At 41.8% G+C, this 22,689-nt stretch overlaps 11 pseudogenes; all 11 read left to right on the forward strand.

The window, feature by feature from the left end:
• Positions 1 to 151: 151 nt before the first annotated feature.
• Positions 152 to 270, forward strand: LOC137112465 (5S ribosomal RNA; annotated as a pseudogene).
• Positions 271 to 1,137: 867 nt separating this feature from the next.
• LOC137112695 (5S ribosomal RNA) lies at positions 1,138 to 1,246 on the forward strand (annotated as a pseudogene).
• Positions 1,247 to 2,113: 867 nt separating this feature from the next.
• LOC137112616 (5S ribosomal RNA) lies at positions 2,114 to 2,232 on the forward strand (annotated as a pseudogene).
• A 2,291-nt stretch (positions 2,233 to 4,523) lies between these two features.
• LOC137112772 (5S ribosomal RNA) lies at positions 4,524 to 4,642 on the forward strand (annotated as a pseudogene).
• Positions 4,643 to 5,498: 856 nt separating this feature from the next.
• Positions 5,499 to 5,617, forward strand: LOC137112466 (5S ribosomal RNA; annotated as a pseudogene).
• Positions 5,618 to 6,484: 867 nt separating this feature from the next.
• LOC137112617 (5S ribosomal RNA) lies at positions 6,485 to 6,603 on the forward strand (annotated as a pseudogene).
• A 1,579-nt stretch (positions 6,604 to 8,182) lies between these two features.
• LOC137112505 (5S ribosomal RNA) lies at positions 8,183 to 8,301 on the forward strand (annotated as a pseudogene).
• Positions 8,302 to 9,158: 857 nt separating this feature from the next.
• LOC137112467 (5S ribosomal RNA) lies at positions 9,159 to 9,277 on the forward strand (annotated as a pseudogene).
• Positions 9,278 to 10,144: 867 nt separating this feature from the next.
• On the forward strand, positions 10,145 to 10,263 carry LOC137112619 (5S ribosomal RNA; annotated as a pseudogene).
• Positions 10,264 to 11,130: 867 nt separating this feature from the next.
• On the forward strand, positions 11,131 to 11,249 carry LOC137113177 (5S ribosomal RNA; annotated as a pseudogene).
• A 7,908-nt stretch (positions 11,250 to 19,157) lies between these two features.
• On the forward strand, positions 19,158 to 19,276 carry LOC137112568 (5S ribosomal RNA; annotated as a pseudogene).
• The last annotated feature ends 3,413 nt before the right edge of the window (positions 19,277 to 22,689 follow it).

The raw sequence follows: 22,689 nt of genomic DNA on the forward strand, positions 1-22,689 counted from the left end.
TGTATGTTGCACCCTGACCCCCTTGACAGGGGCGTAACAGACCAGTACAGTTATAGTACTTTGTACTTTGCCACATTTATCTTCTTCTTAGCAAGTGTCATGCATTCTGCTTCTCCAGCGTTTTTAAGAGCTGTTGACGATGTCAAATGCAGCTTACGGCCACACCGCTCTCTAAGCGCCCGATCTCGTCCGATCTTGGCAGCCAAATAGAGCCGGGCCTGGTTAGTACTTGGTAGGAAGACCGCGTGGGAATACCAGGTGCTGTAAGCTTTTTTGCTTGGGTTTACGGGCAGCACAAGCTGGTGTTACTGCCTATTTATTCATAGAAATTGTTCTATATTTTCATCAAATTTTGTTCTTTCATTGCTGTTTTGCTACTTTATTGGTTTGTCAACCATCGTGCTTCATTACTAGTAGACCATGTTACGGTCCTGGCCATATGTGTTGTTTTTATTTTCTTGTTCTTATAGGTGCCCTGCCTGATTGGCCGGATTGGGGGGCAGTACAGGAAGCTGATTGGTCCATCCTACACTTCCTGGAGTTTTAAAAGTACGGTTCCCAACAGCTAGCGAGGCTCTTTCTGGCAGCAGCACCTGTTTGCTGTTCTTGGTTTCCAAACTTTATTTAGCATTTTTGAATTGTTAGGTTTTATGCCGTGGTTTTGTTTATAAATTGTATATTTTGTAAATAGTATTAAATCTGTAGGGGTGAACAGCCATTTTCTTTTGATTGTTTTCTCTTGTTTTCACATTAGGGAGTTAGGGTTAGCGACTGTCTTTTGGATTGTTTATTTCTATCAGGCTAGCTAGCACTTTCTGTGGGAAATGGCTTATTTTGTTTATTATGTTGGCCTTGGTTCGCCCTGAGTTGTAGTGTCATGTTTTGTTTGACACTTTCTTTCGTTTAAAATAAATATCATTCTGTTGGAACATCTCGATACTGGATTTTGGTTTGGGGATCGGAGAGGGAACATGCTAATTTATCTTTGTATGTTGCACCCTGACTCCCTGGACAGGGGCGTAACAGACCAGTACAGATATAGTACTTTGTACTTTGCCACATTTATCTTCTTCTTAGCAAGTGTCATGCATTCTGCTTCTCCAGCGTTTTTAAGAGCTGTTGATGATGTCAAATGCAGCTTACGGCCACACCGCTCTCTAAGCGCCCGATCTCGGCAGCCAAATAGAGCCGGGCCTGGTTAGTACTTGGTAGGAAGACCGCCTGGGAATACCAGGTGCTGTAAGCTTTTTTACTTGGGTTTACGGGCAGCACAAACTGGTGTTACTGCCTATTTATTCATAGAAATTGTTGTATATTTTCATCAAATTTTGTTCTTTCATTGCTGTTTTGCTACTTTATTGGTTTGTCAACCATCGTGCTTCATTACTAGTAGACCATGTTACGGTCCTGGCCATATGTGTTGTTTTTATTTTGTCGTTCTTATAGGTGCCCTGCCTGATTGGCCGGATTGAGGGGCAGTACAGGAAGCTGATTGGTCCATCCTACACTTCCTGGAGTTTTAAAAGTACGGTTCCCAACAGCTAGCGAGGCTCCTTCTGGCATCAGCACCTGTTTGCTGTTCTTGGTTTCCAAACCTTATTTAGCATTTTTGAATTGTTAGGTTTTGTGCCGTGGTTTTGTTTATAAATTGTATATTTTGTAAATAGTATTAAATCTGTAGGGGTGAACAGCCATTTTCTTTTGATTGTTTTCTCTTTTTTTCACATTAGGGAGTTAGGGTTAGCGACTGTCTTTTGGTTTGTTTATTTCTATCAGGCTAGCTAGCACTTTCTGTGGGAAATGGCTTATTTTGTTCATTATGTTGGCCTTGGTTCGCCCTGAGTTGTAGTGTCATGTTTTGTTTGACACTTTCTTTCGTTTAAAATAAATATCATTCTGTTGGAACATCTCGATCCTGGATTTTGGTTTGGGGATCGGAGAGGGAACATGCTAATTTATCTTTGTATGTTGCACCCTGACCCCCTGGACAGGGGCGTAACAGACCAGTACAGTTATAGTACTTTGTACTTTGCCACATTTGTCTTCTTCTTAGCAAGTGTCATGCATTCTGCTTCTCCAGTGTTTTTAAGAGCTGTTGATGATGTCAAATGCAGCTTACGGCCACACAGCTCTCTAAGCGCCCGATCTCGTCCGATCTCGGCAGCCAAATAGAGCCGGGCCTGGTTAGTACTTGGTAGGAAGACTGCCTGGGAATACCAGGTGCTGTAAGCTTTTTTTCTTGGGTTTACGGGCAGCACAAGCTGGTGTTACTGCCTATTTATTCATAGAAATTGTTCTATATTTTCATCAAATTTTGTTCTTTCATTGCTGTTTTGCTACTTTATTGGTTTGTCAACCATCGTGCTTCATTACTAGTAGACCATGTTACGGTCCTGGCCATATGTGTTGTTTTTGATTTGTTGTTCTTATAGGTGCCCTGCCTGATTGGCCGGATTGAGGGGCAGTACAGGAAGCTGATTGGTCCATCCTACACTTCCTGGAGTTTTAAAAGTACGGTTCCCAACAGCTAGCGAGGCTCTTTCTGGCACCAGCACCTGTTTGCTGTTCTTGGTTTCCAAACCTTATTTAGCATTTTTGAATTGTTAGGTTTTGTGCCGTGGTTTTGTTTATAAATTGTATATTTTGTAATTCGTATTAAATCTGTAGGGGTGAACAGCCATTTTCTTTTGATTGTTTTCTCTTGTTTTCACATTAGGGAGTTAGGGTTAGCGACTGTCTTTTGGTTTGTTTATTTCTATCAGGCTAGCTAGCACTTTCTGTGGGAAATGGCTTATTTTGTTTATTATGTTGGCCTTGGTTCGCCCTGAGTTGTAGTGTCATGTTTTGTTTGACACTTTCTTTCGTTTAAAATAAATATCATTCTGTTGGAACATCTCGATACTGGATTTTGGTTTGGGGATCGGAGAGGGAACATGCTAATTTATCTTTGTATGTTGCACCCTGACCCCCTGGACAGGGGCGTAACAGACCAGTACAGTTATAGTAATATCAAATTTCATCAAATTTTGTTCTTTCATTGCTGTTTTGCTACGTTATTGGTTTTTCAACCATCGTGCTTCATTACTAGTAGACCATGTTACGGTCCTGGCCATATGTGTTGTTTTTATTTTCTCGTTCTTATAGGTGCCCTGCCTGATTGGCAGGATTGAGGGGCAGTACAGGAAGCTGATTGGTCCATCCTACACTTCCTGGAGTTTTAAAAGTACGGTTCCCAACAGCTAGCGAGGCTCTTTCTGGCAGCAGCACCTGTTTGCTGTTCTTGGTTTCCAAACCTTATTTAGCATTTTTGAATTGTTAGGTTTTGTGCCGTGGTTTTGTTTATAAATTGTATATTTTGTAATTCGTATTAAATCTGTAGGGGTGAACAGCCATTTTCTTTTGATTGTTTTCTCTTGTTTTCACATTAGGGAGTTAGGGTTAGCGACTGTCTTTTGGTTTGTTTATTTCTATCAGGCTAGCTAGCACTTTCTGTGGGAAATGGCTTATTTTGTTTATTATGTTGGCCTTGGTTCGCCCTGAGTTGTAGTGTCATGTTTTGTTTGACACTTTCTTTCGTTTAAAATAAATATCATTCTGTTGGAACATCTCGATACTGGATTTTGGTTTGGGGATCGGAGAGGGAACATGCTAATTTATCTTTGTATGTTGCACCCTGACCCCCTGGACAGGGGCGTAACAGACCAGTACAGTTATAGTAATATCAAATTTCATCAAATTTTGTTCTTTCATTGCTGTTTTGCTACTTTATTGGTTTGTCAACCATCGTGCTTCATTACTAGTAGACCATGTTACGGTCCTGGCCATATGTGTTGTTTTTATTTTGTTGTTCTTATAGGTGCCCTGCCTGATTGGCCGGGTTGGGGGGCAGTACAGGAAGCTGATTGGTCCATCCTACACTTCCTGGAGTTTTAAAAGTACGGTTCCCAACAGCTAGCGAGGCTCTTTCTGGCAGCAACACCTGTTTGCTGTTCTTGGTTTCCAAACCTTATTTAGCATTTTTGAATTGTTAGGTTTTGTGCCGTGGTTTTGTTTATAAATTGTATATTTTGTAATTCGTATTAAATCTGTAGGGGTGAACAGCCATTTTCTTTTGATTGTTTTCTCTTGTTTTCACATTAGGGAGTTAGGGTTAGCGACTGTCTTTTGGTTTGTTTATTTCTATCAGGCTAGCTAGCACTTTCTGTGGGAAATGGCTTATTTTGTTTATTATGTTGGCCTTGGTTCGCCCTGAGTTGTAGTGTCATGTTTTGTTTGACACTTTCTTTCGTTTAAAATAAATATCATTCTGTTGGAACATCTCGATCCTGGATTTTGGTTTGGGGATCGGAGAGGGAACATGCTAATTTATCTTTGTATGTTGCACCCTGACCCCCTGGACAGGGGCGTAACAGACCAGTACAGTTATAGTACTTTGTACTTTGCCACATTTATTTTCTTCTTAGCAAGTGTCATGCATTCTGCTTCTCCAGCGTTTTTAAGAGCTGTTGATGATGTCAAATGCAGCTTACGGCCACACCGCTCTCTAAGCGCCCGATCTCGTCCGATCTCGGCAGCCAAATAGAGCCGGGCCTGGTTAGTACTTGGTAGGAAGACCGCCTGGGAATACCAGGTGCTGTAAGCTTTTTTGCTTGGGTTTACGGGCAGCACAAGCTGGTGTTACTGCCTATTTATTCATAGAAATTGTGCTATATTTTCATCAAATTTTGTTCTTTCATTGCTGTTTTGCTACTTTATTGGTTTTTCAACCATCGTGCTTCATTACTAGTAGACCATGTTACGGTCCTGGCCATATGTGTTGTTTTTATTTTGTTGTTCTTATAGGTGCCCTGCCTGATTGGCCGGATTGGGGGGCAGTACAGGAAGCTGATTGGTCCATCCTACACTTCCTGGAGTTTTAAAAGTACGGTTCCCAACAGCTAGCGAGGCTCTTTCTGGCAGTAACACCTGTTTGCTGTTCTTGGTTTCCAAACCTTATTTAGCATTTTTGAATTGTTAGGTTTTATGCCGTGGTTTTGTTTATAAATTGTATATTTTGTAAATAGTATTAAATCTGTAGGGGTGAACTGCCATTTTCTTTGGATTGTTTTCACTTTGGGAGTTAGGGTTAGCGACTGTCTTTTGGTTTGTTTATTTCTATCAGGCTAGCTAGCACTTTCTGTGGGAAATGGCTTATTTTGTTTATTATGTTGGCCTTGGTTCGCTCTGAGTTGTAGTGTCATGTTTTGTTTGACACTTTCTTTCGTTTAAAATAAATATCATTCTGTTGGAAAATCTCGATCCTGGATTTTGGTTTGGGGATCGGAGAGGGAACATGCTAATTTATCTTTGTATGTTGCACCCTGACCCCCTTGACAGGGGCGTAACAGACCAGTACAGTTATAGTACTTTGTACTTTGCCACATTTATCTTCTTCTTAGCAAGTGTCATGCATTCTGCTTCTCCAGCGTTTTTAAGAGCTGTTGACGATGTCAAATGCAGCTTACGGCCACACCGCTCTCTAAGCGCCCGATCTCGTCCGATCTTGGCAGCCAAATAGAGCCGGGCCTGGTTAGTACTTGGTAGGAAGACCGCGTGGGAATACCAGGTGCTGTAAGCTTTTTTGCTTGGGTTTACGGGCAGCACAAGCTGGTGTTACTGCCTATTTATTCATAGAAATTGTTCTATATTTTCATCAAATTTTGTTCTTTCATTTCTGTTTTGCTACTTTATTGGTTTGTCAACCATCGTGCTTCATTACTAGTAGACCATGTTACGGTCCTGGCCATATGTGTTGTTTTTATTTTCTTGTTCTTATAGGTGCCCTGCCTGATTGGCCGGATTGGGGGGCAGTACAGGAAGCTGATTGGTCCATCCTACACTTCCTGGAGTTTTAAAAGTACGGTTCCCAACAGCTAGCGAGGCTCTTTCTGGCAGCAGCACCTGTTTGCTGTTCTTGGTTTCCAAACTTTATTTAGCATTTTTGAATTGTTAGGTTTTATGCCGTGGTTTTGTTTATAAATTGTATATTTTGTAAATAGTATTAAATCTGTAGGGGTGAACAGCCATTTTCTTTTGATTGTTTTCTCTTGTTTTCACATTAGGGAGTTAGGGTTAGCGACTGTCTTTTGGATTGTTTATTTCTATCAGGCTAGCTAGCACTTTCTGTGGGAAATGGCTTATTTTGTTTATTATGTTGGCCTTGGTTCGCCCTGAGTTGTAGTGTCATGTTTTGTTTGACACTTTCTTTCGTTTAAAATAAATATCATTCTGTTGGAACATCTCGATACTGGATTTTGGTTTGGGGATCGGAGAGGGAACATGCTAATTTATCTTTGTATGTTGCACCCTGACCCCCTAGACAGGGGCGTAACAGACCAGTACAGTTATAGTACTTTGTACATTGCCACATTTATCTTCTTCTTAGCAAGTGTCATGCATTCTGCTTCTCCAGCGTTTTTAAGAGCTGTTGATGATGTCAAATGCAGCTTACGGCCACACAGCTCTCTAAGCGCCCGATCTCGTCCGATCTCGGCAGCCAAATAGAGCCGGGCCTGGTTAGTACTTGGTAGGAAGACTGCCTGGGAATACCAGGTGCTGTAAGCTTTTTTTCTTGGGTTTACGGGCAGCACAAGCTGGTGTTACTGCCTATTTATTCATAGAAATTGTTCTATATTTTCATCAAATTTTGTTCTTTCATTGCTGTTTTGCTACTTTATTGGTTTGTCAACCATCGTGCTTCATTACTAGTAGACCATGTTACGGTCCTGGCCATATGTGTTGTTTTTGATTTGTTGTTCTTATAGGTGCCCTGCCTGATTGGCCGGATTGAGGGGCAGTACAGGAAGCTGATTGGTCCATCCTACACTTCCTGGAGTTTTAAAAGTACGGTTCCCAACAGCTAGCGAGGCTCTTTCTGGCAGCAGCACCTGTTTGCTGTTCTTGGTTTCCAAACCTTATTTAGCATTTTTGAATTGTTAGGTTTTGTGCCGTGGTTTTGTTTATAAATTGTATATTTTGTAATTCGTATTAAATCTGTAGGGGTGAACAGCCATTTTCTTTTGATTGTTTTCTCTTGTTTTCACATTAGGGAGTTAGGGTTAGCGACTGTCTTTTGGTTTGTTTATTTCTATCAGGCTAGCTAGCACTTTCTGTGGGAAATGGCTTATTTTGTTTATTATGTTGGCCTTGGTTCGCCCTGAATTGTAGTGTCATGTTTTGTTTGACACTTTCTTTCGTTTAAAATAAATATCATTCTGTTGGAACATCTCGATACTGGATTTTGGTTTGGGGATCGGAGAGGGAACATGCTAATTTATCTTTGTATGTTGCACCCTGACCCCCTGGACAGGGGCGTAACAGACCAGTACAGTTATAGTAATATCAAATTTCATCAAATTTTGTTCTTTCATTGCTGTTTTGCTACTTTATTGGTTTTTCAACCATCGTGCTTCATTACTAGTAGACCATGTTACGGTCCTGGCCATATGTGTTGTTTTTATTTTGTTGTTCTTATAGGTGCCCTGCCTGATTGGCCGGGTTGGGGGGCAGTACAGGAAGCTGATTGGTCCATCCTACACTTCCTGGAGTTTTAAAAGTACGGTTCCCAACAGCTAGCGAGGCTCTTTCTGGCAGCAACACCTGTTTGCTGTTCTTGGTTTCCAAACCTTATTTAGCATTTTTGAATTGTTAGGTTTTGTGCCGTGGTTTTGTTTATAAATTGTATATTTTGTAATTCGTATTAAATCTGTAGGGGTGAACAGCCATTTTCTTTTGATTGTTTTCTCTTGTTTTCACATTAGGGAGTTAGGGTTAGCGACTGTCTTTTGGTTTGTTTATTTCTATCAGGCTAGCTAGCACTTTCTGTGGGAAATGGCTTATTTTGTTTATTATGTTGGCCTTGGTTCGCCCTGAGTTGTAGTGTCATGTTTTGTTTGACACTTTCTTTCGTTTAAAATAAATATCATTCTGTTGGAACATCTCGATCCTGGATTTTGGTTTGGGGATCGGAGAGGGAACATGCTAATTTATCTTTGTATGTTGCACCCTGACCCCCTGGACAGGGGCGTAACAGACCAGTACAGTTATAGTACTTTGTACTTTGCCACATTTATTTTCTTCTTAGCAAGTGTCATGCATTCTGCTTCTCCAGCGTTTTTAAGAGCTGTTGATGATGTCAAATGCAGCTTACGGCCACACCGCTCTCTAAGCGCCCGATCTTGTCCGATCTCGGCAGCCAAATAGAGCCGGGCCTGGTTAGTACTTGGTAGGAAGACCGCGTGGGAATACCAGGTGCTGTAAGCTTTTTTGCTTGGGTTTACGGGCAGCACAAGCTGGTGTTACTGCCTATTTATTCATAGAAATTGTGCTATATTTTCATCAAATTTTGTTCTTTCATTGCTGTTTTGCTACTTTATTGGTTTTTCAACCATCGTGCTTCATTACTAGTAGACCATGTTACGGTCCTGGCCATATGTGTTGTTTTTATTTTCTCGTTCTTATAGGTGCCCTGCCTGATTGGCCGGATTGAGGGGCAGTACAGGAAGCTGATTGGTCCATCCTACACTTCCTGGAGTTTTAAAAGTACGGTTCCCAACAGCTAGCGAGGCTCTTTCTGGCAGCAGCACCTGTTTGCTGTTCTTGGTTTCCAAACCTTATTTAGCATTTTTGAATTGTTAGGTTTTATGCCGTGGTTTTGTTTATAAATTGTATATTTTGTAAATAGTATTAAATCTGTAGGGGTGAACTGCCATTTTCTTTGGATTGTTTTCACATTTGGGAGTTAGGGTTAGCGACTGTCTTTTGGTTTGTTTATTTCTATCAGGCTAGCTAGCACTTTCTGTGGGAAATGGCTTATTTTGTTTATTATGTTGGCCTTGGTTCGCCCTGAGTTGTAGTGTCATGTTTTGTTTGACACTTTCTTTCGTTTAAAATAAATATCATTCTGTTGGAACATCTCGATCCTGGATTTTGGTTTGGGGATCGGAGAGGGAACATGCTAATTTATCTTTGTATGTTGCACCCTGACCCCCTTGACAGGGGCGTAACAGACCAGTACAGTTATAGTACTTTGTACTTTGCCACATTTATCTTCTTCTTAGCAAGTGTCATGCATTCTGCTTCTCCAGCGTTTTTAAGAGCTGTTGACGATGTCAAATGCAGCTTACGGCCACACCGCTCTCTAAGCGCCCGATCTCGTCCGATCTTGGCAGCCAAATAGAGCCGGGCCTGGTTAGTACTTGGTAGGAAGACCGCGTGGGAATACCAGGTGCTGTAAGCTTTTTTGCTTGGGTTTACGGGCAGCACAAGCTGGTGTTACTGCCTATTTATTCATAGAAATTGTTCTATATTTTCATCAAATTTTGTTCTTTCATTACTGTTTTGCTACTTTATTGGTTTGTCAACCATCGTGCTTCATTACTAGTAGACCATGTTACGGTCCTGGCCATATGTGTTGTTTTTATTTTCTTGTTCTTATAGGTGCCCTGCCTGATTGGCCGGATTGGGGGGCAGTACAGGAAGCTGATTGGTCCATCCTACACTTCCTGGAGTTTTAAAAGTACGGTTCCCAACAGCTAGCGAGGCTCTTTCTGGCAGCAGCACCTGTTTGCTGTTCTTGGTTTCCAAACTTTATTTAGCATTTTTGAATTGTTAGGTTTTATGCCGTGGTTTTGTTTATAAATTGTATATTTTGTAAATAGTATTAAATCTGTAGGGGTGAACAGCCATTTTCTTTTGATTGTTTTCTCTTGTTTTCACATTAGGGAGTTAGGGTTAGCGACTGTCTTTTGGATTGTTTATTTCTATCAGGCTAGCTAGCACTTTCTGTGGGAAATGGCTTATTTTGTTTATTATGTTGGCCTTGGTTCGCCCTGAGTTGTAGTGTCATGTTTTGTTTGACACTTTCTTTCGTTTAAAATAAATATCATTCTGTTGGAACATCTCGATCCTGGATTTTGGTTTGGGGATCGGAGAGGGAACATGCTAATTTATCTTTGTATGTTGCACCCTGACCCCCTAGACAGGGGCGTAACAGACCAGTACAGTTATAGTACTTTGTACTTTGCCACATTTATCTTCTTCTTAGCAAGTGTCATGCATTCTGCTTCTCCAGCGTTTTTAAGAGCTGTTGATGATGTCAAATGCAGCTTACGGCCACACAGCTCTCTAAGCGCCCGATCTCGTCCGATCTCGGCAGCCAAATAGAGCCGGGCCTGGTTAGTACTTGGTAGGAAGACTGCCTGGGAATACCAGGTGCTGTAAGCTTTTTTTCTTGGGTTTACGGGCAGCACAAGCTGGTGTTACTGCCTATTTATTCATAGAAATTGTTCTATATTTTCATCAAATTTTGTTCTTTCATTGCTGTTTTGCTACTTTTTTGGTTTGTCAACCATCGTGCTTCATTACTAGTAGACCATGTTACGGTCCTGGCCATATGTGTTGTTTTTGATTTGTTGTTCTTATAGGTGCCCTGCCTGATTGGCCGGATTGAGGGGCAGTACAGGAAGCTGATTGGTCCATCCTACACTTCCTGGAGTTTTAAAAGTACGGTTCCCAACAGCTAGCGAGGCTCCTTCTGGCATCAGCACCTGTTTGCTGTTCTTGGTTTCCAAACCTTATTTAGCATTTTTGAATTGTTAGGTTTTGTGCCGTGGTTTTGTTTATAAATTGTATATTTTGTAAATAGTATTAAATCTGTAGGGGTGAACAGCCATTTTCTTTTGATTGTTTTCTCTTTTTTTCACATTAGGGAGTTAGGGTTAGCGACTGTCTTTTGGTTTGTTTATTTCTATCAGGCTAGCTAGCGCTTTCTGTGGGAAATGGCTTATTTTGTTTATTATGTTGGCCTTGGTTCGCCCTGAGTTGTAGTGTCATGTTTTGTTTGACACTTTCTTTCGTTTAAAATAAATATCATTCTGTTGGAACATCTCGATCCTGGATTTTGGTTTGGGGATCGGAGAGGGAACATGCTAATTTATCTTTGTATGTTGCACCCTGACCCCCTGGACAGGGGCGTAACAGACCAGTACAGTTATAGTACTTTGTACTTTGCCACATTTGTCTTCTTCTTAGCAAGTGTCATGCATTCTGCTTCTCCAGTGTTTTTAAGAGCTGTTGATGATGTCAAATGCAGCTTACGGCAAAACCGCTCTCTAAGCGCCCGATCTCGTCCGATCTCGGCAGCCAAATAGAGCCGGGCCTGGTTAGTACTTGGTAGGAAGACCGCCTGGGAATACCAGGTGCTGTAAGCTTTTTTGCTTGGGTTTACGGGCAGCACAAGCTGGTGTTACTGCCTATTTATTCATAGAAATTGTGCTATATTTTCATCAAATTTTGTTCTTTCATTGCTGTTTTGCTACTTGATTGGTTTGCCAACCATCGTGCTTCATTACTAGTAGACCATGTTACGGTCCTGGCCATATGTGTTGTTTTTATTTTCTTGTTCTTATAGGTGGCCTGCCTGATTGGCCAGATTTGGGGGAAGTACAGGAAGCTGATTGGTCCATCCTACACTTCCTGGAGTTTTAAAAGTACGGTTCCCAACAGCTAGCGAGGCTCTTTCTGGAATCAGCACCTGTTTGCTGTTCTTGGTTTCCAAACCTTATTTAGCATTTTTGAATTGTTAGGTTTTGTGCCGTGGTTTTGTTTATAAATTGTATATTTTGTAAATAGTATTAAATCTGTAGGGGTGAACAGCCATTTTCTTTGGACTGTTTTCACATTAGGGAGTTAGGGTTAGCGACTGTCTTTTGGTTTGTTTATTTCTATCAGGCTAGCTAGCACTTTCTGTGGGAAATGGCTTATTTTGTTTATTATGTTGGCCTTGGTTCGCCCTGAGTTGTGTCATTTTTTGTTTGACACTTTCTTTCGTTTAAAATAAATATCATTCTGTTGGAACATCTCGATCCTGGATTTTGGTTTGGGGATCAGAGAGGGAACATACTAATTTATCTTTGTATGTTGCACCCTGAACCCCTAGACAGGGGCGTAACAGACCAGTACAGTTATAGTACTTTGTACTTTGCCACATTTATCTTCTTCTTAGCAAGTGTCATGCATTCTGCTTCTCCAGCGTTTTTAAGAGCTGTTGATGATGTCAAATGCAGCTTACGGCCACACCGCTCTCTAAGCGCCCGATTGGAGGAGGACAGGGGTATGGTCTTTCTGAGTCAGTGTGCTTTCAGGAAGGGACACGTATGTGAGCTGCTTCGCGTTTGACGTGCATTTTTCGTTTTCGTATTAGTGTTTTGCCTATCCAGTGTAGTGCGTTTGAGTTTGTATTCATTATTTTTATGAAACCCCCCGGCGGAGTTTCTCCGTTCGGGGGCGCCTTTATTTTTTGTGGTTTTTCTAGTTTTTGAACTTTTTTGGGTTTTCTTTTTCGCGCGATTTCTGATAGACTGCTCATAATGGAGAACGGCAGAGGCATGCGAGAAGAAGAAGCCTGTTTAACAGTGGCTGGAAAGAGTGGAAGGAGAAGAATGGATACGGAGAAAATTGGCGTCTATGGGGAAAGCGCATGGAGAGGGAATGAGCTGGAGCTGGCGGAGGAGACGAGGAAGTCGCTGAATAAGGGTGTCAAGCAGATTGAGAAAAGAATGGAGATTGCAAAGGAGCGGCCTGGACGGAGAATGGAGAATGACTGTTTGGCGGCAGATGAGAGACAACAGGGAGAACGGGTAAGCACGCGATCGGAGCCGGGTGGAGCGACAGAGACACGGAAAGAAATGCGGTATGATAGGGACTTGACTGTATTGGCTGAGGTGGTGGGAGAAGAGAAAGTTAAGACAATGGAACTGCTGAGAGCAATGCGTGATGTGTGTGGAGGCATCGTTGCATTGCGTGAGACGGGGCCGAATAAATATGAGGTGACGGTCAAGAGCGAAGCTGGAAAGAAAAGACTTTTAGATGGATTTAAAGTGGGTAGAGCAGTGGTGATGGTGAAAACTTTAGTTATCGATGAATTGGTGGTGTCATTTTTGAATTTGCCTGCCTATATTGCGGATGAGGACATTTTAGAAAAACTGGATGTGTGGGGAGTGAGAGCAATCTCTCCTATTAAAAGACGGTTGTGGCCTGGGACTGACGTGGCGGACGGAACAAGATATGTAAAAGTTAAATTTAATGAAACTGTGCAGTCATTACCATATTCCTCGAAATTTATGACGGCCACAGGGCCAGAATACTTCAGAGTTATTCATAATAATCAAGTTAAAGTGTGTAGGATGTGTTTACAGCCTGGGCATATAGTTAGAGATTGCCCAGATTTCACATGCTTTAAATGCAATAAACAGGGTCATTATGCACGTGAGTGTGATGCCTGGGTGCACAGGTGTGTTGCGTGCCATGCCCCAGCGGAGCAATGTAATTGCCATAATGCAGGTGAAGGGGAAGGGGAGGTAGACCGGGACTCCATCTCTGATGATGAGTGGAGTAATGTCAGGCCTGCAGAGGAGCCAGCCCTGGGTAGCAAGACAGAGAGTGGGAATGAGCTTGGAGATGAGGTGGTGTCACAGAGTGCTGACTTGTTGGTGCAAGAGGGCATAAGAAATGAGGGGGTCGATGAGCTAGGATCCAGTATGGATCATGTGCTGGCGGACTGGAGCGGGGATGCGGCGAGTCGCCCTGAAGGGGGCTGGCTAGGCTCACCACGGCCTGAGCCGAATGAGCCTCACTCTCAAAATGAAATAGAGTCCACCACTCGAATACCCACTTCTGATGTAGCCCTGCTGGCTCCCCAGGCTAGTAGCGTGGACTCAGATTTAGAGATGGATGTCCAATGGGTAAAACGGGTCAGGAAGAGGGCACAGCAGGGTAAGCCAAGTGGAACTGAGGGAGGGTATAGAAATAAAGGTAAGAAATATGCCAAAAAATGACAGGGCCGATTTTAGTTTTTTTTCTGGGAATGCTGCTTCTCTCTCAAAATTTGAATGGTCTTAAAAACTTTGAGAAAATTGAACAGCTTTGCGGGAAAATGCTGTGTGACATCCTGTGCGTCCAGGAATGCAGGTGGACCTCTGAGACAATAAAAAGCATAAAGTGCTTTTGGAGAGGGGATCTTTTTTATTCTCTCTCCCCAGACAAAACTGCAGGGGTAGCAATCTTTGTAAAGCCTGGATTGTTTGAGAGTGTCCTGCAAATTTCTAAGGATGATCAGGGAAGGCTACTGGTGATTGATGTAATTGAACAGAGTCAGAGATATAGAATTGTGAATTTATATGGGCCAAATAGGGAAGGAGAGAGGAGGGTTTTTTTCAGGCGCTGTAAAAGATGGACAGATGATCGCTCGGTGGTGATAGGGGACTGGAATTTGACACTGGCTAGGATAGATGTGGGTGTCAACAATAAATTTAAGAATGACACTAGTAGGTCGGCTGTGTTTGAATGGATGGAAGAGTGTGACTTGATGGATGCATGGAGAGTACTGAACCCCGGTACCCGTGCGTATTCGCGCAGGCAAGTGGTGTTGGGCAGGCTGAAACAATCTAGAATAGATTTGTGCTTGCTAGCGTCAGGTTTGGTTACGGTTTTAAATAACTGTAAATATGAGTTTTGCACTTGGAGTGATCATGCCTCTCTGAGAGTGGCTCTAGGGGAGGGCAGGGTGCAGAGGAATGGGGGCTTGTGGTGCTTTAATTCAAGCCTCTTAGAGGATGGATTTTTTAGAGCAAAAATGGAGTCTTTTCTCTCTGCTCTATGTGATCAAAGTGAGTTTGTGGTTGACATCATTGAGTGGTGGGAGCGCACTAAGTTAAAAATCAAGAAGCGCTGCATCGCATTGAGCAGAGAGAAAAGACAAAGAGAGAAAAGAGAGGAGGATGAGCAGAGGGACCGCCTGAAAAAGGAGCTTGAGTTGGTTGAGGCTGGGTGTGGACATCCGTTGGAGACGTATCTTGTGCTGAGGGAGCAGTTGAGACAGCTGGATGAGAGAAAATGCGGGGGTGCAATGATCCGCAGCAAAGCGCAGCATATGTTGAAAGGTGAGCGCTGTACTGCATTTTTTCTGGGTTTGGAAAAGAGGAAACAGACCAAAACATATATTTCTGAAATAAAGGACTCGGAGGGTAACACACATACTGATTCAGTGGATATTTTACAAACCGTGCAAGATTTCTATTCCAATTTGTTTAGTAGGCAAAAGATATCACAGATAAAGTTAAATCAAGTACTTGGGAAAATTAGCTGCTCCCTCAGTCACGAGGATGCGGCTTTGTGTGATGAAAACATCCAGCTGGAAGAAGTGAAAGAGGCAATCTTAGCCCTGAATACATCAAGGAGCCCAGGTTCGGACGGTCTCTAAGCTGAATTCTATCAGCATTTCAGTTACCTGCTTGCCCCTGTCCTCTGCAGACTGTTTTTGGCCATACAGGAGGAGGGCAGGTGCGCAGAGTCCTTCATGAGGGGAGTGATCACTCTAGTGTATAAAAATAAAGGGGAAAAATCTGACCTAGCAAACTATAGACCAATTAGCCTGCTCAACACTGACTATAAGATCCTGACTAAGGTACTGGGTTTTAGGCTCAAAGGAGTGATCGGCTCGATAATTGGGCCTACCCAGACTTACAGTATTCCTGGGAGGGATATTGCTGACTGCATCCTGTCAACAAAGTTGTCTTTTGAAAATCTAATGATGACAGGGGGCATATACCTCAGTGTTGACTTGGAGAAGGCATTTGACAGGGTCAGTCATGAGTTTCTCTTTGGATGTCTGGGGGTTTTTGGGTTCGGCCCAATTTTTCGAGAATGGGTGAAGTTGTTGTACAGCCGGGCTACTAGTGTCGTGAAATGTAACGGCCTCTTAACAGATCCTTTCCCCCTAGAGAGATCAGTAAGGCAGGGATGTCCGCTGTCTGCTATGCTATATGCAATTGTAGCAGAGCCTCTTGCACAATCCATTATAACCGATCCGCTTATCAAGGGGATAACATCTCCCAAAGGTAATGAGTTCAAAATAGCTCAGTATGCGGATGATATAAGTATTATGGTTAAGGATGGTGAGAGTTTACAACAGGTGCTAAAGCACCTTGAAGCATATGAGCAGGCGGCGGGAGCGCGAGTTAATAGGGAGAAATCCAGCCTTATTTGTGGGCCCGGGTCTGCTCTAGGGGATGTGGGTCTGAATTTTAAAAGGGGTGAGACTGAGGTCAAGCTACTTGGGATATATATTTGTCCTCAGCCGCTGGTCAGCGTCCGCAAAACCTGGGAGGAGAGGCTCGCGTGGTGTAGGTCCAGGCTTGGGCTGTGGAAGATGAGAGGTCTTGGGCTGAAGGGAAGAGTGGTCATTATAAACTCCATAATAGTGCCGGGGCTGGTCTATGCCATGCAGGTCTGTCACCTGCCGGGCGATGTACTGTCCGGGCTGTGCAGCGCTATCAGCGGTTTCTTGTGGAAAGGCAAGGCCTTCACTATTGCTCACAAGACACTAGTTGGGCCATACGCAAAAGGGGGTTTGAATCTCTGTGATTTGAAAACCAAATTAATATCTTTAAGACTGAAACTTTTTAAAAAATGGCTATATGATAAGACAGATTATATTTGGAAGGACTACTTGGACGCAGAGATAAGGAGGAGGGGTGCGTGTGGGGAGTACAATTTATGCAGCAGTGCGCTGGCACGGCCTGTGGCAGATGCAGACCCACTTTTCCAGGAGGCCGCTGAGGCGTGGGTTCAGGTCTTGCCACATCTAGAGTGCAAATTGATTTCGAAAGTAGATGTACTTAAGCAACCAATCTTTGGTAACCCGCGTCTCGGTGGCCGGGAGAGATTCCTGGTTAGCCGGGGGGCCTTAAATGGGGTGTTTCACCAAATTGGGGATGTTCTGGACCAGACAGGGGCCTTAAACCCTCTGGAAGTCCTTAAAAAAGTAAGAAGGACAGGTGTGAACATCAGATGGGCCAAGGTGTTACATTTCTGTACAGATATCTGTCAGAGAATGCCACTGGAATGGAGGGAGAAGTTGCAGGAAGCAGATGGTGAGCTGGTGGGGGATGGCAGAATTGATTTTTCACTCTCCTGTGATCTCAAAAATAGGGATTTCAAAGATTTACAGTCAAAATTTTGGTACAAGGTTCTAACTGACAAGATATTCAAACAGCCCACAGCAAACTCCTCATGGTCGCATGTGTTCCCTACCCGACCCACTTCTACAATCTGGACTAATATGCATGATAAATGGCTCCCCCCTGCGATAGCTAATACAAATTTCAGACTGCGTCACAGGAGAGTGCTTGTCTCTGTCGTCCTACACCAGATCAGTAAGCACACATATGTGAGAACATGTGCGGTCTGCGGGATGGAGGATGAGGATTTTAATCACTTGTTGTTGTGCTGTGCGGTCACACAAAAATTCAGGAATTGGGTAAAAAGTTTATTAAGAAATAAGTGTAAGGTGACTGGTTTGGAAGGTGAGGCATGGGATTGGGTGTGGTGTTTTGGGTTAGACAAGGGACATACAAAAATAAATGTGGGGTTAGTGAATTTCTTGTTGAGTGTAGCTCGTCATGTTGTGTATATAGCCAGGAATTATGCATTGTATGAAGGGAAAAAGATGAAGAGGGTGTTGATTTTTCAAAATATGGTGTCACATTATTTGAGTATTCTGTTTTCGGTTGATAATGAGGGGTTTCTCATTAAATGGGGGGTAAAAAATGATTTATGTGTGTTAGATGGGGAGGGTAGATTGCACTTTGATTTTGGGTGAATTTTATTGACCTATTATTGTATATGTATTTGTATGTATGTATGTGTGTGTGTATATATATTTATATATATATAAATATATATATATATGGGTATGTGTATGTGTATATGAATGTATATGTGTATAATGTATGTGTGTGTGTGTTTGTATATATGTTTGTATGTATATATGTATATATATAGATATGGATGTATATAGAGAGGTATATGTGTGTAAAAGTATGGGTGTATATATATAGATCTATATATATATATAGATATATAGATCTATATATATATAGATATATATAGATAGATAGATATATGACAGGTTTACAATGTGTGGTTATGGTTATCCCCCTATATTTATAAATATATGTATTTACATTAGAGAAATAGATCTTGCTTTAAGTTGTTTAATTTAGTTGAAAGGCCTATGGATGTAATGTTTTGTTTACTTATCTCTGTATATACCTAATTTCTTTTTGTAAAGTGTATTTTTGATAATAAAAAGATAAAAAAAAAAAAAAAAAAGAAGCGCCCGATCTCGGCCGATCTCGGCAGAAAATAGGGCCGGGCCTTGTTAGTACTTGGTAGGAAAACCGCCTGGGAATACCAGGTGCTGTAAGCTTTTTTGCTTGGGTTTACGGGCAGCACAAGCTGGTGTTACTGCCTATTTATTCATAGAAATTGTTCTATATTTTCATCAAATTTTGTTTTTTCATTGCTGTTTTGCTACTTTATTGGTTTGTCAATCATCGTGCTTCATTACTAGTAGACCATGTTACAGTCCTGGCCATATGTGTTGTTTTTATTTAGTTGTTCTTATAGGTGCCCTGCCTGATTGGCCAGATTGGGGGGCAGTGCAGGAAGCTGATTGGTGCATCCTACACTTCCTGGAGTTTTAAAAGTACGGTTCCCAACAGCTAGCGAGGCTCTTTCTGGCAACAGCACCTGTTTGCTGTTCTTGGTTTCCAAACCTTATTTAGCATTTTTGAATGGTTAGGTTTTGTGCTGTGGTTTTGTTTATAAATTGTATATTTTGTCAATAGTATTAAATCTGTAGGGGTGAACTGCCTTTTTCTTTGGACTGTTTTCACATTAGGGAGTTAGGGTTAGCGACTGTCTTTTGGTTTGTTTATTTCTATCAGGCTAGCTAGCACTTTCTGTGGGAAATGGATTATTTTGTTTATTATGTTGGCCTTGGTTCGCCCTGAGTTGTAGTGTCATGTTTTGTTTGACACTTTCTTTCGTTTAAAATAAATATCAGTCTGTTGGAACATCTCGATCCTGGATTTTGGTTTGGGGATCGGAGAGGGAACATGCTAATTTATCTTTGTATGTTGCACCCTGACCCCCTAGACAAGGGCGTAACAGACCAGTACAGTTATAGTACTTTGCCACATTTATTTTCTTCTTAGCAAGTGTCATGCATTCTGCTTCTCCAGCGTTTTTAAGAGCTGTTGATGATGTCAAATGCAGCTTACGGCCACACCGCTCTCTAAGCGCCCGATCTCGTCCGATCACGGCAGCCAAATAGAGCCGGGCCTGGTTAGTACTTGGTAGGAAGACCGCCTGGGAATTCCAGGTGCTGTAAGCTTTTTTGCTTGGGTTTACAGGCAGCACAAGCTGGTGCTACTGCCTATTTATTCATAGAAATTGTTCTATATTTTCATCCAATTTTGTTCTTTCATTGCTGTTTTGCTACTTTATTGGTTTGTCAACCATCGTGCTTCTTTACTACTAGACCAGTACCGTTTTAGTACTTTGCCACATTTATCTTCTTCTTAGCGAGTGTCATGCTTTCCACTTCTCCAGCTGTTGCAATGATATTTCCATGCTGAACTGAGTTGTTCTGGCTCAAATATGAAGGCAAACCCACTTTCCTTTCAGTATTTTGCTGCATTTAGCAGAAACAATCATATGTGCTCATTCGGCTTGAAAATGCTTTTAAGCGCATAAAAACTTACACTCTTGATTTCTGGCTAAATAAAAGCTGTAGCAATGATATTTCCATGATGAACTGAGTTGTTCTGGGTCAAATATGAAGGCAAACCCACTTTCCTTTCAGTATTTTGTGTCACGTTTAGGTTAAGGGATGGACCCAAGAGAAGAGACAGAGCGAGGGTTTGCAAAATAAGGGGCTTTTATTGAAAGAGATGTAAAAGATTAACAGGACCAGCACACGAAAGGAGTTAACTTGAAAACAAGAGGGGAACCGAATTACCAGAAATAAACACAGCTCGGGCTCAGGGGACAAGTTAGAGAAAGAAGAAGAAAGAACTAACAGAGGCTACTGGGTAAATCAGGCACAGATAAACGTTAAACCACAAGAGCACATTAATACAAGGACTAAAGGCAGGCAGTCACAAACAAACTCAACATAAGGCACCGGCAAACCTAAACATGAAAGAAACCCGGATAAAACAAGCGGAGAAAAACTATGGACTAGACCAAAATACTGAATTAAACAAAAGGCAAAACCTCAGACCAAAACCACACAGGAAACAGAGTCCAGGATACCAAAGTCCAAGATGGAGGAGTCCAGATTTCCCAAGAGTTCGAGGAACGTAAGTTTCAGGCTTTACCAAAAGTCCAGAGTCTACTGTGGAGTTGGTGAGGGTATTAATGACAACAATGATGCCCGCGATGAAGACAGTGACCACAATAGCAGAGACCACATTAACAATGACGAGGATCTGGCAGGGGAGTGAAGGGAAGACTGAATTTAAATAGAGGGTGGAACAGGTGCAAACAATGAGGGACAACGAGGGCAAAGCTGGGGAAAAGAACCAAGGACAGGAAGTAAGGAGAAGGGGCCACAAAATAAAAGTCCAGGGACAGGAAGTGCAACAAGATCCTGACATTTTGCTGCAATTGGCAGAAATCAGCTCATTCGGCCTGAAGATGCTTTTAAGCACATAAAAACTTACACTTTTGATTTCTGGCTAAATAAAAGCTGTAGCAATGATATTTCCATGCTGAACTGAGTTGTTCTGGGTCAAAAATAAAGGCAAACCCACTTTCCTTTCAGTGTTTTGCTGCAATTGGCAGAAATCAGCTCATTCGGCCTGAAAATGCTTTTAAGCACATAAAAACTTACACTTTTGATTTCTGGCTAAATAAAAGCTGTAGCAATGATATTTCCATGCTGAACTGAGTTGTTCTGGGTCAAAAATAAAGGCAAACCCACTTTCCTTTCAGTATTTTGCTGCATTTGGCAGAAACAAGCATATTTGCTAATTAGGCCTGAATTTGCTTTTAAGCGCATAAAAACTTACACTCTTGATTTCTGGCTAAATAAAAGCTGTAGCAATGATATTTCCATGCTGAACTGAGTTGTTCTGGGTCAAATATGAAGGCAAACCCACTTTCCTTTGAGTATTTTGCTGCATTTGGCAGAAACAATCATATTTGCTCATTCGGCCAGAAAATTATTTTAAGCGCATAAAAACTTACACTCTTGATTTCTGGCTAAGTAAAAGCTGTTGTTATGATATTGCGATGCTGAACTGAGTTGTTCTGGGTCAAATATGAAGGTAAACCCACTTTCCTTTCAGTATTTTGCTGCAATTGGCAGAAATCAGCTCATTCGGCCTGAAAATGCTTTTAAGCGCATAAAAACTTACACTCTTGATTTCTGGTTAAATAAAAGCTGTTGCAATGATATTTCCATGATGAACTGAGTTGTTCTGTGTCAAATATGAAGGCAAACCCACTTTCCTTTCAGTATTTTGCTGCATTTGGCAGAAACAAGCATATTTGCCATTCGGCCTGAAAATGCTTTTAAGCGCATAAAAACTTACACTCTTGATTTCTGGCTAAATAAAAGCTGTAGCAATGATATTTCCATGCTGAACTGAGTTGTTCTGGGTCAAAAATGAAGGCAAACCCACTTTCCTTTCAGTATTTTCCTGCAATTGGCAGAAATCAGCTCATTCGGCCTGAAAATGCTTTTAAGCGCATAAAAACTTACACTCTTGATTTCTGGCTAAATAAAAGCTGTTGCAATGATATTTCCATGCTGAACTGAGTTGTTCTGCGTCAAATATGAAGGCAAACCCACTTTCCTTTCAGTATTTTGCTGCAATTGGCAGAAATCAGCTCATTCGGCCTGAAAATGCTTTTAAGCGCATAAAAACTTACACTCTTGATTTCTGGCTAAATAAAAGCTGTTGCAATGATATTTCCATGATGAACTGAGTTGTTCTGTGTCAAATATAAAGCCAAACCCACTTTCCTTTCAGTATTTTGCTGCAATTGGCAGAAATCAGCTCATTCGGCCTGAAAATGCTTTTAAGCGCATAAAAACGTACACTCTTGATTTCTGGCTAAATAAAAGCTGTAGCAATGATATTTCCATGCTGAACTGAGTTGTTCTGGGTCAAATATGAAGGCAAACCCACTTTCCTTTCAGTAATTTGCTACATTTGGCAGAAACAAGCATATTTGCTCATTAGGCCTGAAAATGCTTTTAAGCGCATAAAATCTTACACTCTTGATTTCTGGCTAAATAAAACCTGTTGCAATGATATTTCCATGCTGAACTGAGTTGTTCGCGGTCAAATATGAAGGCGAACCCACTTTCCTTTTAGTATTTTGCTGCATTTGGCAGAAACAAGCATATTTGCACATTCGGCCTGAAAATGCTTTTAAGCGCATAAACACTTCCACTCTTGATTTCTGGCTACATAAAATATGTTGCAATGATATTTCCATGCTGAACTGAGTTGTTCTGGCTCAAATATGAAGGCAAACCCACTTTCCTTTGAGTGTTTTGCTGCAATTGGCAGAAATCAGCTCATTCGGCCTGAAGATGCTTTTAAGCACATAAAAACTTACACTTTTGATTTCTGGCTAAATAAAAGCTGTAGCAATGATATTTCCATGCTGAACTGAGTTGTTCTGGGTCAAATATGAAGGCAAACCCACTTTCCTTTCAGTATTTTGCTGCATTTGGCAGAAACAAGCATATTTGCTCATTCGGCCTGAAAATGCTTTTAAGCACATAAA

This window comes from Channa argus, unplaced genomic scaffold (assembly GCF_033026475.1).
Source record: "Channa argus isolate prfri unplaced genomic scaffold, Channa argus male v1.0 Contig014, whole genome shotgun sequence".
NCBI lineage: Eukaryota > Metazoa > Chordata > Actinopteri > Anabantiformes > Channidae > Channa > Channa argus.